This window comes from Sciurus vulgaris, assembly GCF_902686455.1.
Source record: "Sciurus vulgaris genome assembly, chromosome: 1".
NCBI lineage: Eukaryota > Metazoa > Chordata > Mammalia > Rodentia > Sciuridae > Sciurus > Sciurus vulgaris.
Genome location: NC_136461.1, coordinates 81,615,708 through 81,631,324, shown reverse-complemented (window position 1 = coordinate 81,631,324; position 15,617 = coordinate 81,615,708). Strand labels below are relative to the sequence as shown.

At 45.1% G+C, this 15,617-nt stretch overlaps 1 long non-coding RNA gene across 1 annotated transcript in view; it reads left to right on the top strand.

Annotated features, from left to right (window-relative positions):
* The first annotated feature begins 8,364 nt into the window (after positions 1 to 8,364).
* Positions 8,365 to 15,617, top strand: part of LOC306669043 — a 56,255-nt gene continuing 49,002 nt past the window's right edge. Inside the window, exon 1 of the long non-coding RNA XR_013766004.1 lies at positions 8,365 to 8,465. This is a non-coding gene — a long non-coding RNA (uncharacterized lncRNA). The remainder of the gene's footprint in view (positions 8,466 to 15,617) is intronic.

The window sequence follows — 15,617 nt, the reverse complement described above, 5'->3', positions numbered from 1 at the left end:
TTTGAATTTTATTTAGACACAGGGTCTCACTGAGTTGCTAAGGGCCTTGCTGAGTTGCTGAGTCTGGCTTCGAACTCAAAATCTTCCTGCCTCAGCCTCCCGAGTCGCTGGGATTACAGGCATGTGCCGCAGCGCCCAACTTCCCCCAAGTTTTTGAAACTGCACTGCAGGGTACTTAAGAACAAAATATTTACAGACAGTGCTAGTTTTCAAAGCCTCACCCATTCCCTGCCCCATGATCATATAATCTGGTCATTAAACCTGAAACCAACTGTCAGTGGGACAGCCCAGCTTCTCTCTGTGGGGTAAGTGGGAGGAGAGGAGTGTCTGAGAGCCGTGGCTGAGGAGGGCAGAAGGGTTTGGTGGTTTTGGAGACAATTCTACGACCCTGGGAAATTACTTAACCTCTTTGGACCTATTTTCACACTTCTAAGGTAGAGAAAATCATTTCTATTTTACAGAGTCATCATGAGGATTAACCGAACTGCTGACATACACTGAAATGACAGTAAGGAATCTATAACAGTGATTTATTGTTGCATTAACAAATTACCCCCAGACCTGAGCAGCTTAAAACATAAAAATGTATTATCTCACAGTTTCTGTGGGTTATGGAGCAGCTTAGCTGAGTGGTTTTGGCTCAGGTTCTCTCATGAAGTTGTCTGGGGCTGTAATTATCTGAGGGTTTGATCTCTTTCCAAGATGACTCACTTGGCTGTTGGCAGGAGGCCTCAGTTTCTTGCCACACAGACCTCTCTATGGGGGCTGCATCCCCTAGAGGGAATTATCTGAAGGAGACAGGGAGAGAGAGGAAATGCCTTTTGTGACCTCAGAAGTCACATACCATCATCACTTTTACTATTGGTCACAGAAACCAACCACACTACTTGGAGGGTACAGCCTGCAGGATATGCATACCAGGAGGTGGGGATGTTAGTGTCCATCTTGGAAGCTGGCTTCCACAGCACTTATTTATTTATTTATTTATTTGTTTATAATTTCCATATAATTTCCTTTATTTAGATTCCCCACTTTTATTACTTCCATTTTCATGTAAATGAACTCTATTTTTTAAAGTTGTATTTATTCTTTTTAGTTATACATGATAGTAGACTGTATTTTGACATACATACATGGAGTGTAATTTCCCATTTTTGTGGTTGTACATGATGTGGAGTTACACTGGTCATGTATTCATATATGAGCAAAGGAAAGTTATATCTGATGCATTCTACTGTCTTTCCCATTTCCACCCCTCCTCCCTTCTTCCTATTCTCCCCTGTCCAATTTGGTGAACCTCCACTCCCACCTAATGTGAGTTAGTGTCCACATATATGAGAGAACATTTGGCCTTTGATTTTGGGGAATTGGCTTATTTCACTTAGCACAATAGCCTCTAGTTCCATCCATTTATCATCAAATGCCATAATTTCATTCTTTATCACTGAGTAATATTCCATTGTTCCACAGCATTTATAACATTAGTTTCTGCCTCCTTGTAACATGGCACTGATAGTCTTTCCCCCACCACTCTAATCAATGAACATTCTGGAAAGAAAGACAGTTGAAGTGATTCAGCTTTCTTCTTCTCACATCCAATGATTTTGGCTAAGTTGGAAACTTTCATTTGTATTAGAAATATAGTCATGATTCAGATATTTTGGACCTGACTCAGAATTTCTCTCAGTGATCTCAAGGACATGGAGGCACACTGAGATGCTTCTTTTTTTACTATTCTTTGGTAGCTGCTCACTTTCTCCTTGAAATGATCTATTCTATGCATTTTATTATATCTAATATGTCAGGTAGACAATCACAACCACTAGCCAATGTGCTGGCTAAAATTGCCTTTCTTGTTCCACCCTTGAATACAAATTATTTCCTTCTGAATCCTTGAAAATATATAGCTATATAACTGAATGGGAGTGGTGGGGATCACTATGACTTTTTACTCAGCTCTCTAGTAGCAGACTGTAAAATATCCAGAATAGAAGGAGGTAACTAATACCAAGTTATACAACACTAGCAACAGGGAGGAAACATGGAAGAGAAGAGCAAACCCTTACCCTCTGTTTCTCTGGATGATCCCACTTGGTAACCAAAGGTTTGCCCTTTCACTGTGGCAAACAATAATAAAAAATGAAAAGACTTTGAGAACATTGTCCTAACAAATTCTATGCTAGAGCCTTGAACATGACTCAGGCAGGTGTTGAATGGATGGATGGATGGATGGATGGATGGATGGATGGATGGATGGATGGATGGATGGATAAATGGATTCATTAATTTTTCAGGAGCAGTTTGACCAGGGATGATACTAAGTTGGCAGATGCCTATGTGGAATAAGGGTCAGAGTCAATTCCTACGAGTCAGGTCTCCAATCTGCTGAGCTGGCATCCACACACTGTGCCAGTCATTACAGATGGCACTTAGTCTATGAGAACATGACTCCACATTGCAAACTAGGTCACAAAGAAATGTTTAGAACCCAACCTGATGTGGCTTACTCACAGGACTGGCTAGCGGGAGAGAAGATACAGCTCAATTGGCTGGGAATCTGGAAGGGGTGGGATCTGCAATAAGATGGATCTTGATTCAGGAATAAGAATTCAAAGTAAATCAACCAACTAGATGACTATACCGCTCTAGCAAATCTGGAGGCAAAACCTGGGACCAACAAGGTACAAAAGAAGGAGAGATCAGGAACAAGATCTAGGTAGGAAGAGGATCATTCAAGTTGAGGAGAGTGGAGAAAGAGCAAGAAGAAGAATGGTATATCCATTAGATTCAGCAGTGTGTGACCTAGAACTTGATTTTGTGCTAGGTAACAAAGTCTGGAAGTAAACCATCCATTACTGAAAGGGCAGGTGCAGGATGATCAGGAACCCAGACTCCTTTTTTCTTGTTGCTCCATCGTTCTTAACATCATAGAGCATCTACCTCATGGTCCAAGATGGCAGCTCAAACTCCAACTATCATGCCCACACCCCTCTGAGTAGTGTAGAGGAAGGAGCAAGATTAGTGTGCCCTGTCCCTGTAGAGCAGAATTTCTCAACCTCAGTACTGTTGACACTTTGGATAAGATAATTCATTTTTGTGGGGCTGTCCTGTCCTGTGCATTGTAGTGTATGTTTAGCAGCATCCCTGGCTTCTACCCACCAGCTGCCAAACTCCCCACTTCCCCAGGTGTGGCAAACAGAAATGCCTCCAGACATTGACAAATGCTGGGGAGCAAACCTCTCCAGTTTGAAGACCCCTGCTTTTCATGGACTTCCCCAGGCTGTTCATGATCCCTTTGCTAATGAATCATCGATCAGATCTGAATCACAGAGGCAGTACTTAACCACAGGGGCTGTCATTATTCTTAGAAGCCATGTGCCCAGCTAAAAATCAGAAAAAGAGGTGGAAAGAGATATTGGGAGATAATGCCAGTATAAGGACTAAGAGAGACCTCACTGTTTTGTTTCAGATCCCAGATCCCAGCTACTGGGTGAGGGTGGATGCAAAGTGGTAAGAAGTGTGGTCCCAGCCACAGCCAATGGCATCCTGGGTGGGGACTCTCCTCCTAGAGGCTGAGCTTTTAGCTGAGAAAGATGAGCATTATGTTCATGAGTTGCTTTTAACACGTGGCCTTAGCACAGTTTAAGAGTATATTACAAGACATGGTATTTCCCTGGCCACCCTTAGCTGCAGAGATCTCTTTAGTTCTAATTCCCATGAGAAAGCACCACTGCGGTTCCTTCTTCCTTCTCTCCTTCCTTCCTTACCTCTTTCTCTCTTTTCTTGCATCTTTCTCATCTTCCTTCCCTCCCATTTTCTCTTTTCCTCTTTCCCATCTCACCCTCCTCTCCTGTTCCTTTCCCTTCCTTCCTCCTTCCCCTTGGATGTGTTTACAAACAACCTAAATACAGAGTCAGGAGACCTAGAAAACTGACCTGGTCTTGCCACTAACTTAGGGTGAATCACTCAACCTCTCTGGAACTTAGTGTCCTCACTTGTAAAATGAGGAGCCGCCCAGGTGATCCCTAGGGTTCTCCCCAGCTCTCACATGCCTCCATCCTTGGAAGTTCACAGAACTTCGGGAGAAACAGAAGGAATCCTTCTTTGATAAATGGCATCAAGACAGCTTCTGGATGGTCTCTGTCTGCCAGACTCCCCTGCTGTGTACAGTCCCAGCCTGGCAGATGTCACTTAGGTTCCCCCCACTGGTTCCAGAGAGGCCTGCTTTGGATAAATGACACACTTGTCTCACTAAATCTGACCAACTCAAGTCATGCCATATGTGCCTCATTATGAACCCATCCCTGTGCCTTCCAGATGGATGTGGTGCTTCCTGGACTCCAAAATAAGGGGTGACATGGCCCTAATGGTGGCACTGCTGGCTAGGAGAGTTGGCTTTGTTGTACTCATCAGCCTGAGTGTCCAGTTTAAATTCTGGTCTCTAGTTTAAGTACTTTCACTTCTTTATTTGTTCCCTAAACACTTCTCAGGGCCCTGTATGAGCCTGGTACTCTGCAGGGCTCCAGTGATACAGAAGCAGATAAGCTACACTCCTTCCCTTTCTGGAACTGACACTGACCATGGCCTTCCTGTTCTCCCACCATCTCTTCCCACCTATTTCCAGCCTTACTTCCCTCCACCAGGGACATTGCTCTGCTTTAGCTCCTCCCACCTGTCACCCCATTCTTTTCCCCGTGGAGGCTTTGCACATGCTCATGCTCAGCTAGAACAGGACCCCTGTCCCTCCATCCCCATGCACACACATGACATACACATGCACATGCAAACACATACAATCACAGATGTACACACACACACACACACACACACACACACACACACGCACACATCTTTCTCCTTGGTCATGGTTTGTTTCCTCATTCTTCAGTTTTCAACTTAAACCTTCCCTGACCATCTCTGTTCCCAGCCCCAGACTAAAGCACACAACCCCATTTCTGTAGCACCCAAATTTTCCTTCTCCAAACACTTACCATCTGGTAACTTGTAAGAGTCCTTTCCCATCATCAGACCAACACAACCTGACAGCAGAGAGGGGCCAGGTGTCTAGATCACCACTGGTCCTAGAACAAGAGAGACCCTGGGTAAATGAAGATAGTGAATGCATGCAGAGGGGAACAGTGTGTAGACAGATATGCCCTGCAAGGTTCTGTGCTGGGAGCTCAAGGAAAGGCTGGTGGGCAGCTTGATGGAATGGAGCCCAGTCTCTGAGAGGTGGGATCTCTCAGGATAGATTTGTACCTGATTTTGAAGAAGGAAAGAGCAAAGTGGAGATGAGAGGAAAGAGCTGCCCAGGCAGAAGAAACAGCCTGAATAAAGATGAGAAGCAGGGGTCTCTTGTTCCTGGACCTAGGGAGAAGTTCAGCGGGCAGGTGCAGGGCTGGCAGAGGAGCCGTGAGCTCCCATCTCCCCACCCACCCTCCACTGGCCTGAACATCTTGCTGAAGGATCCCTGGCTCCAGAGTCCTTAAGGTGGTGGGGGTTCTAAAGAGCAGAAATCTTCCCTCGCCCTTTCCCTTCCCTTCCCTCCCTTCCCTTTTCTCATTCTTCACCAAATTTAACCAAATTTGCTGAGCTTTCTCCTTCTATGGAGAAATTATTCTCCTCTCAATTTCTGCCTGGAAGGATGAATGGAACCTCCAGTCAACAATGGCTCTGCTTGGCTGGAACTGTGATCAAAAGAAGCAGATGAGGGCTGGCACGAGGGCCAACAGGGCAGAAAGGGCTCTTGTTGGATTCCAGAGATTTGGAGGGGCCAGGTTAGCTGAGTCTCCCAGAACAGAAGCAGGCAAAGGAATGGACTAAGGCTCTGTCCAGTTTCAAGTCCATTAAAAGATGCTGTCCTCTCTGCTCCCATGACCTGGGCTGGTGGGCAAATGCCAGCGGTGGGGGCTCACTCCAGAGATTTGGGCCTGGGGAGGGAGAAAGCGAGGTTTAACATAGGGCAGAGAAAGGGGGCATTTTGAATCCCCATGGCAAGGCGACACCAAATGATGTAGGACTGCAGACCTTGTTTATTTTCCACACAACAAATGTGACTGTCTTCTGCCTGGGTGACCACTGTTTTTCTCTCTGAAGAGAACTTAAATCCTCCTCACCCTGGGAACTAAGATTGGAATTTAGGGCTTCGTGCATGCTCGGCAAGCAGTCTACCACTGAGCTACACCCCCATCCCTGAGACCTTAATTTTTAAATGCCTCAGTTGCTTTTCTCTACCAAGAGGAGCATAAGCCTAAAAAACATATTAGCCCCTGCAGGAAGGAGGGAGAAAGTGCCAGGAGGAAGAAAGTACCAGGGGAGGCTGCTGCTCTGCAGCTCCTAAAAGCAAAGCAGAGTTGGGTAGGCTGGGTTCTCAAGGCCAAGCTGCCTGTGGTGAGGCACTGCAGACTGATGCTGGTGACAGAGGGAACACTCAGGGGTGATAGCCCTGGAAATGAGGCTGTAGTCCTGAGGCTGAGTGGGGAACAGAAGGTGTAGCACTGAAATACTTTATCTTGTGTTATTGAACAGGGTATCATTTGTACTGCCTCTCATGTCACCCAGAGACTCCACTCCAGAGCTGACGAAACGCCTGAGAGGACTCAGTATTTGTGAGTTCTGAGGGATGGCTGGAGAGCTGAGGAAGGGGTTGGTATGGAATAAAACCCAGGTGTGTGCCCACAGCCAAGCCCAACAAAGCTGCCTCTTGCTCGGGATGGTTCATCCTCCCACAGAGTGATTGCCCCTTAAGCTACCTGGGCACACAGAAAAAAAGTGCCCAGAGGAGACTTGTTTAAATCTGAATTAAGTCTTTTTTTTTTTTTTTTTTTTTTATGAAACAAAAGAAATGAGAAGGAGGAAGTTCGTTGGCAGGCAACTTTGGTCTTATGGAGCTCTCTCTCTCTCTCTCTCTCTCTCTCTCTCTCTCTCTCTCTCTCTCTCTCTCTCTCTCTCTCTCTCGCACACACACACACACACACACACACACACACACACACACACACACACACAGAGTCACTGAAGGAATAGGGAGAGGAGACAAAGAGGTTAGTATGACAGGATGCCTGGGAGGAATCCTGGGAGGAAACAGGGTAGGCGGGAAAGAGGGCCAGGAAGAAAGGAAGAGGCCTGTGCCAGGAGGAGGTGGGAGAACAAAGGGAGAGAGAAGGCGCATCAAAGCAGGGAGTGGGGCCATGGGAGGCACGATGGCCAGGAGAGCTGCAGGAGCCTGATCAGTGTCTCTCCCTGAGGCAGAGTTGTCATCTGAGGCCTGTGGACCATAATGACCCTTAGCTTCTGTGTGGGGGTCCAGCCCAACCCAGCAGTCTCGGATGGTTTGCCCTGCACAGAGAAAGATCTGAGTGATGGTAAACCAGTACTAGTAAGCAAAGTGTTTTCCCGGGTTCCTAGGCCCCGTAACCTGAGGATGGGATTGTGGGAACCTCCACTTTATAGCTGTCCAGTCAGAAGTAAGAGACACCAGGGACTCGGCAATTGGCATCTGGGGGAGGGGATCTTGTGAGACTCTCACTTAACCTGTGGGTAGTGTCAGAAGTGAGTTGAACCATAGGACACGCAGCGGTAGCCACAAAATGGGAGAATTGCTTGGTTTGATGCAATAACATGTTTGATGTTAGAATTGCTGAGTACAGAAAAACAGTTTTTCTTACTGCTTTGTGCAGAAATTGAGGTTCTGCTGAGCTGTAAGTACTGGAGTATCATCAACTGTATTTGTGTATGTCCCCAGGTGGGGGAAAGACTTGCAAATATGAAGAGACTAACTTCTCAGCTCAGCCTAAATTTCCTGTATTATATTGAACAAGTCCATTATTTAATACAGGTTATATTTTAGGATTAGGGTTTTATCCACTCTCGAATATATCGTTAATTCTTTTTTTTTTTTCAGTGCTGGGGATCAAACCCAGGGCCTTGTGCTTACAAGGCAAGCACTCTACTGCTCTACTGACTGAGCTATCTCCCCAGCCCTATCATTAATTCTTGAAAAAAATAAGAGAAAAACAGAAATGAACTAAGAGTGAGAAGTAACCTGTGCATCTTGCACTGAGACATTGGGCTGTTAAAGGTGGGTGGGTGTTAGTGGTGTGATAGGGATGTTATGGTTTGGATGTGAGGTGTCCCCCAAAAGCTCGTATGTGTGACAATGCAAGAAGGTTTGGAAAAGAAATGACCAGGTTATAGCCTTAACCTAATCAGTGAATTAATCCTTGATGGGATTAACTGAGGGTAACTGGAAGCAGGTAGGGTGTGGCTGGAGGAAATTGTTAATTGGGGACATGGCTACGGGGGGTATATATTTTGTACCTAGAGAGTGGAATCTCTCTCTGCTTACTGATCATCATGCGAGCTGCTTCCCTCTGCCACACTCTTTCACCATACCATGATGTTCAGCCTCACCTCGAGCCCTGAGGAATGGAGCCCACTGTCTATGAACTGAGACCTCTGAAACCGTGAGCCGCCAAATAAACTTTTATCCTCCTTTAAAACTGTTCTTGGCAGGTCTTTTAGTCCCAGAAGCGAAAAAGCTGACTAACACAGTGTGACCAAGAAAGGTGCTCCTTGAGCATGAACTGATTAGCAGTAGCCATTTTAACATGGGAAAATCCCACAAAATATAATTATAATGAGTTGGTCCCTTTCTCTTTAAAAATTAGTATAATGGAAGTTTGGTAGTTTTCTAAAATACATTTAATTGGTAGTTTTCTGTTTTCCAAAAAAAATCTCACATTGATAACGCCTAAATCATTCAGCACTTACTAAGTATCAAGTGCAGTTTTAAGTGCCCATGCTCATTGCTCATTTTCCTCACAGAATGCTGAGATCTGTATTCCAGTGTCATCTTGCCTGCTATTTAGAATCCTGGCCCACCCACTTGGTCCTCCACAGCACTTTCCACATACCATGTTCACTTTATCTCTTGTCTGTGTCTCTCTCCACTAGAATGTCAGCTTCCTGTCTTCCTGTGGTGAGGACTTTATACCCAGTACCCAGAACAATGCCTGATGTGTAGTCGAGCAAAGGTCTGGCCCATAATAAATAGTTAATGAACAATTGAAAGTACTATTAACCTCCATTTTATAGGCAAGGAAACTGAGGTCCTGTGTTGGAAGAAATCCTAATTCTTGGTTCGCAGCAGTTAATGTCTCAAGTGTGTAAACTTGCAGAGGGGAGCATTCTGCTCTGACCACTTAGGAAAGTAAACAATTGCCCCAAATTGACCTAGTGTTACCAAGGGAACCTACAAATAAAGGGGCCTGGTGGTCTGATTCCCCATGGCACATTGCGATTGGGGTAAAAGTCTGTAAAATGTATGGTTTTTCCTGCAATTAACGAGTTTGCAGGTGGCTTGCCACAAACCTGCTTCTACCCAACTCCCAGGATCTGGGTCTTGACTCCATGGCTCTTACCTGTGCCTGAGCTAGACTGATACCCCTATAGTCCTGATGTAAGTAACTTGCTCAGATCACTTGTAGGAAGTAGAAAAACTGGAGTACAAACCCAGAAAATTCAGCACTGGAGACACCCATGACCATGACAGTGGAGTGGAAGTTCAGGCGCACAGCACTGAGTCAAGGGCAGGCCTAAGTTGGGGTCCTGTATGGCAGGCATGGATCAGGTGTTCAGCATGTAGGAAGGAGACAAAACCCTGAGAGATGGTAGGCACTGAAGATCAACGTCTGCTCTTTTCTGTGTGTGCGCGTTGGGGGTCTGGAAAGTGAACCCAGGGCCCTGAGTGTGCTAGGCAAGTGCTCTCCCACTGAGCACAACTCCAACACAGCTCTTTGACACTTGTGCTTCGGTGTGATTCTAAGAGGATTGATATCAACCCGTCATGAATGTAATGACAGAGAAACCTACAAACATTTCTGAACTCCTTTTGTGTGCAAAGCCCTAAGCTAGGTGTTGAGAAATTTCATTAACTGTATGAGAAAAAACATTTGTCACTCAAGGAGCTTATAATCTAATTGAGAAAAACTTTAATATATGAAAAATTAAATAGCAAAGTCAGTGAGATTAAGGGCATCACAAAACAGCAGGTTAACAGCCAAGCCAGGGGCCAGAGAACCAGTGCTTCTCTCTATAGGAGGACGCAATCACTGAGGTCCGGATGCACTGGGAAGCTTTATGGAGGGAGTGAGGCTTCCTGGGGCCTGGCAGAGCAGGGGGAGCTGGGTGGTTTAGAGAAGGTGAATGAGGAGAGGCAGAGAGGAGAACTCCTTGGGCAGAAAGTGCTAGAAGGCAAAGTGCTGCAAAGATCAGGAAGGGGCATGGGTGGTAAGCATGGGTGGATGGGCACACAGCCACACCTGGGCGATGGAGAGTGGGCTGAAGAGAAAAGTAGGGTCAAATTGTAAAGGACTTTGAAAGCCAGAAAAAAGAATGTAATATGTAGAATATGGACAGAAGACTGTCTTGAACTGGGAAGAAGCACAGAGAGAGAGGGCGGGAAAATAGAAGGGGAGTAAAAATGGGAATGCTCCCAAAGACGTGGAGGACCCAAGAGAAGGCCGAAGGAGCTCACAGCTAGGGTGCAGGCTTTAGAGCCAACCTAACTTCGAATTCCACCTCTGCCACTTCCGAGCTATATGAAAAGTCAAGACACTTGCCCTTCCTGACACTTATTTCCTCCTCTGTAAAATGAGAGAAACAAACTATCTCATGGAATGACTGTGAAATTAATGAGATAATATGTTAACATATGTAACGAACTTAGCACATTGCTCAAGACATGGGAGCTTCCAAAAGCCACTGTAGGAACTCTGGGCTCTCAGGAGGGCCCCAAGTACCAGAGGGCAATGCCCTACCATGATGTCTACTCACATAAAGGCTAAGCAAACTCCAGCAGATATGGGACAGGAAGCTGAAAAGATGACATAAAGTAGCAATAGGGATTCCGGTTACCAGGACGCGTTGGTTTGACAGGATGTGGGAGGACCATGGAAACAGATGGCTGAGGAGAATGTTGTGGAACAATCCAGGAAGGTATCGCCCTTCCCAGGCTCAGGACATACAAGATAGTTCTATTTTTATAGTGAATTTTTTTCTTTTTTGTTTTGTTTTTTATACCATTTGCCCGTCTGCCCCCTGAAGGCAGTTTCAGGATTTTGGCAAAATACAAGTTAGTGCCTGTTTTTTAATTATAGCTAAGATAGTATGGGGAACTTTGTTTTGTTCTGTCTTTATTTTGTTTGCATTCCTGCATATCTTAGTCCTAGCTATGATGACTGTGTTGACATCAATCAAGAACTCAGCGGGGCAAGATCTGAAATACCTTCGACATTGTTATCAACTGCTTGTTTAAGCAGTTTTAATTTCTGAAGGATTTTGTAAGTTACTTACCAAGGAAAGTGGATTTCAAAGTATTATATTTTGAAAATAGGGATACTGCCTGCAGAAAACATAAAACTCTTATTCTTTCAGTTCCTGAGGAAACATTATGCCACCATAATAGGTCATCACAGTGGGCTTCCACTGTCACTAATTTATGTTATGTGCCTGCGGTGTGCTAGGGAAAACACTTTGTAATGGGTGTGTAGTGGTAAAATAGACAACATAGCCCGCCCTCATGGAATTTTCTAGCAAAGTTTCCTAAATAGCCATCAGCCGTTTGCATAGCAAGCTGACCTGATCATGCAGCTACTTGTTCTTTGAGAAATGTGATACATTTGCATATTCCCCATTCATGTTCTTTCCCAGTGTCCTTTGTATCTAGAGTGTACCCATGGACAAGAAGGTGTGGTCAAACTAAGCAGTGGGACCAGGGCCTGTGCGGGGTTTAGGGTTAGAGTCAGCACTCTGTTCACTCTGCCAACCAGTTGGAGGCAAGTGTGTTTGCTATCTAATAAAACGCTATAAAAACGTATTAGAAAATGTCTCCTCCTTCGTGTTTTCGGCCTGAACATGTTCTCCATACGGCTGTTGGTGCATAGGACACCTCTGCATGAATGACACCTGGCTCTCTCCCACGTCTCATTTCGCTTTCTTTTCAGAAGAGGCCTGTGAGGCAGACTGAGTCAGGGAAGGAGATCTCACTTGGGGATGAGAAGCGACTTCCCTCCAGTGATTGGGCAGGACTCAGCTGGTTTCTCCCCTGCAAAGCTGACCTCTAGTTTAGGCTGCAGCACCAACTCACAAGGGGAGGTTCACAATGTCACCCCACACATACTGATCTCCCACCATGTATGAGACTCCTGCCTCTGACCACTCACATAAACTCCATGTGTCGAGTCGCCAGTTCTCAAGAATCCCAAGATCCTCAACACAAAGACCCCACAGAAAATGACTCAAGTTCACTGCTACAGATGCCTCCATTCTGAAGGTGAATTTGAGTAAAAAGAAAAGAAAAAGAAATGATTATATTCATGCTGAAAAATATTTCCTTTCTTCATATACTTATTTCTCATAATTCTCCTTCTCTAAGCTTCCCCTGGGAACCTGTACAATGTATCTGTCTGGTGTCCTAGAAGAGCCCTAAGTAAATATGAAGCAATAATGAGGAGGCTCTGGGCCACCTGAGAGGTAATAAGTGTGGTTAAGAGGCACAGTGGGACACGAAACACCTGCCTCCAAAGGCACAGGGATCTCATTTGTAAAGAGGTTGCTTCTCTGCTTGTTTCTATTATCCAATTGACTCTATCAGCTCTGTGGAGCAGGTTGGGCATCCTGCTTTCTGTGTAGCCCACTGCAGTGCCTAAAGTATAATTGACTTGCTCAAATAAATATTTATTAATAGTAGGAAAGAAGGCAAGTAGACAGGGAAGAAGAATTGTGCATGTAGGCACCTAAACTTCTGAGAATGATGCAAAGAAAATGTGGGCAGAAACCTAAAGTGTAAGAACAGAGTCTGCACTCTAGCTTTGAAAGAAGAATCTTGGCTTTACTCCAGCAAAAGCTCAGCAGTCAAACCCTGTTAAGAGAACACATTCACCCAGGGTTTGATGGGCATCAAAGGGCACATTGCACCTGTTCCAGCTGCTGTGTTGGCATCACAATTGATCCCACAGAAGCATCAACAGCCTAGGGGCAGCAGTGTGACCATAACAAAAACCACCTGGTGTAGAAAATAGTGGTGACCCCAGGATGGACCCACATGAGCAGAAATGTTGAAGGTCAGGTCTCCTTCTCCTTTGGGGGCTGTCCTGGTTCTTTTCCAACAGTAGCTCATAGGAACCTATTGTTTATGGGAGGCAGCTCTGCCATGGTGGTCACAGAGCCAAAACCCACTGGAGGCTTTGTAGGTGAAGAGCAGCTTTGGAGCTCCAAGGACCAGCAGGGCTGGGCTCACAGAGGTCATAGCAGCCAGCATAGACATTAGCCTAGAGTAACACCTGACCATCTTTGTAGGACCCTTTTGCACTCAACCATCTTGTGAGGGAAGCAGAAGGCCACATAACCTAAGGTCCCACAACCAGTAAAAATGTCAGGATTTACATTTCAGAACTTCTGACTCCTTTTCAAACACGTCTGAGAGGCATAGAAGCTGCAATGCTGGAAATAGCCAGCAGAGGGCAGCATTCACAAAGAGACTGTTGGCCAACCTTTGCAGAGATCCTAGCCAGGACATTCCAGTATGGCATCATGGGCTCCCCAATGAGATACACTGAGAAGGGTACAATCACCTCTGTGATTTTACCTGTCAAAACAAGTTTCCCTAAATCGAATCGTGAAACACAAGATAAACTCAAATTCGGGACAGTCTATTCAACAACTGGCAGGTACCCTTCAAAAATGTCAAGATCCAAAAAGTTAGAGGCTGAAGACATGTTCCAATGTAAAGGAGATTAAAGAGACATGACAGCAAAATACAATAAATGAATGAACTTTGATTGAATCCTGGATTGGGAAAAATAACAGATGTAAAGAACATTATTGGGATGAGTCACATGATTTGAATTTATATTGTGGTCTAGTTAATAGTATTGTATCAATATTAAGATTCTTAAAGTTGATAATTGTATTGTTTATATAAGAGAATGTCCTCAATCTCAACAATATTTAGGGGTAAAGGGGCACAATGTCTCCAACTTGCTTTTAAATGGTTAAGGAAAAGCACACAGAATAATAAGTCTACAAAAAATGGTGCAAAATATACATAATACTATACTTGCAATTTGTCTGTAACTTTGAAATTATATCCAAATAAAAAGTTACCACCAAAATGCTATCCTAGTTCTCTAGGGCTTGGGCTTCACAGTAGTCACACCTGATTGAAAGCAGCGAGCTCCCTCAGTGGGTATGGGGCATGAAGAGACCTCTTCTTAGTGTGTGACTTTGGCCCAGTGTGGAGCTCTGATCTGTGCCCTAGGCTGGCCTGCATGGTTGCAGGCAAAGCAGTCCTGATAACAGAATGACCTGACTAGTAGATGGCCCTTGCTGCAAATGTTTTGTGGTTATAATTCACACCAGAACGTGCAGAAATAGTAGTGGTCCTAGCCAAATACAAAATGGAGCTGCAGGGCCTGTGGGAAACAGAGAAAGAGCATGATTTAGAGTAGGTGGTTGCTTTGCTGGGCAATCCTTCTGGAATATAGGATTGCTAGAATCTAAATGAATAGGGGAAATAGTAACAGCAAAAAGACTGCTGTGAGGAGCAGCTCTTTAGAAGGACATGGAGGGCTGGGGTTGTGGCTTAGTGGTAGAGCGCTTGCCTAGCACATGTGAGGCACTGGGTTTGATACTCAGCACCACACAGAAATCAATAAATAAAATAAAGGTATTGTGTTCACCTACAACTAAAAATATTAAAAAGAAAGAAAGAAAAGGACATGGAGTAGTAAAAGTCCAAAGTATAGTGTAGAGTAGACCAACATGTGGTAGAATCATCCAGAGAACTGCCTCTCCCACCTGCCCACCTCAGGTTTGTGATCCATTTAGCCTGGGACGAGGGAGCCAAAGATGTACTTCTCTGACTTGTTAGCCACTGGGCGCTACTGCTCTGAACCATGCTGAGTCTTAACGGTGTAGAAGATGATTAAGTTTAGCCTCTTAGAGTGTCTTAGCTGTGAAGTACACAGTAGAACCATAACCAAAGTGTTTTAAGAAGTCCAAAGGCACCTGGGACTGCCTCTGGCTGGGCAAGAGGGATTAGGGACAGACAGCATCATGGGTGACATGCCACTTAAACTGGGTTCAGAGGAGATGGGGTGACAGAGGCCTTCTAAAGAGAAGTAACTACACATGAGCAAAGACCCAGAGAAAAGTCCAGTCCAAGTTCATTTCACATGAGCAGAAAGGGCAATTGGGAAGCCTGACCTCCAGATCAGGAGTTTGAACTCTTTGGCATCCAGTGCAAAGTCTCAGATGGAGACGTGACCAGATGCAGGGCTTGCAAGAGATTGGCCTGGTAGAGATATGAAGGATGGGCTCAGGGAAGGGAGGCTGAAGGTAGGAAACTAGATAGGCAGCCACAGCAATAGACTCCAGTGAGATAAAAGCCTAAGGAAGGGAATGGCAGTGAGCACAGAAAGGAGGTTAAGCATTGTACCTAGTGGAGCTACACCAAAGAGCACATTTTGGCTTTGAATGGCCACCAAAATTGATATGAAGCATTCAAGTTTGCAAAGTTTTCCCTACCCCCAGTCCTGGGGATTGAACAGAGGGGC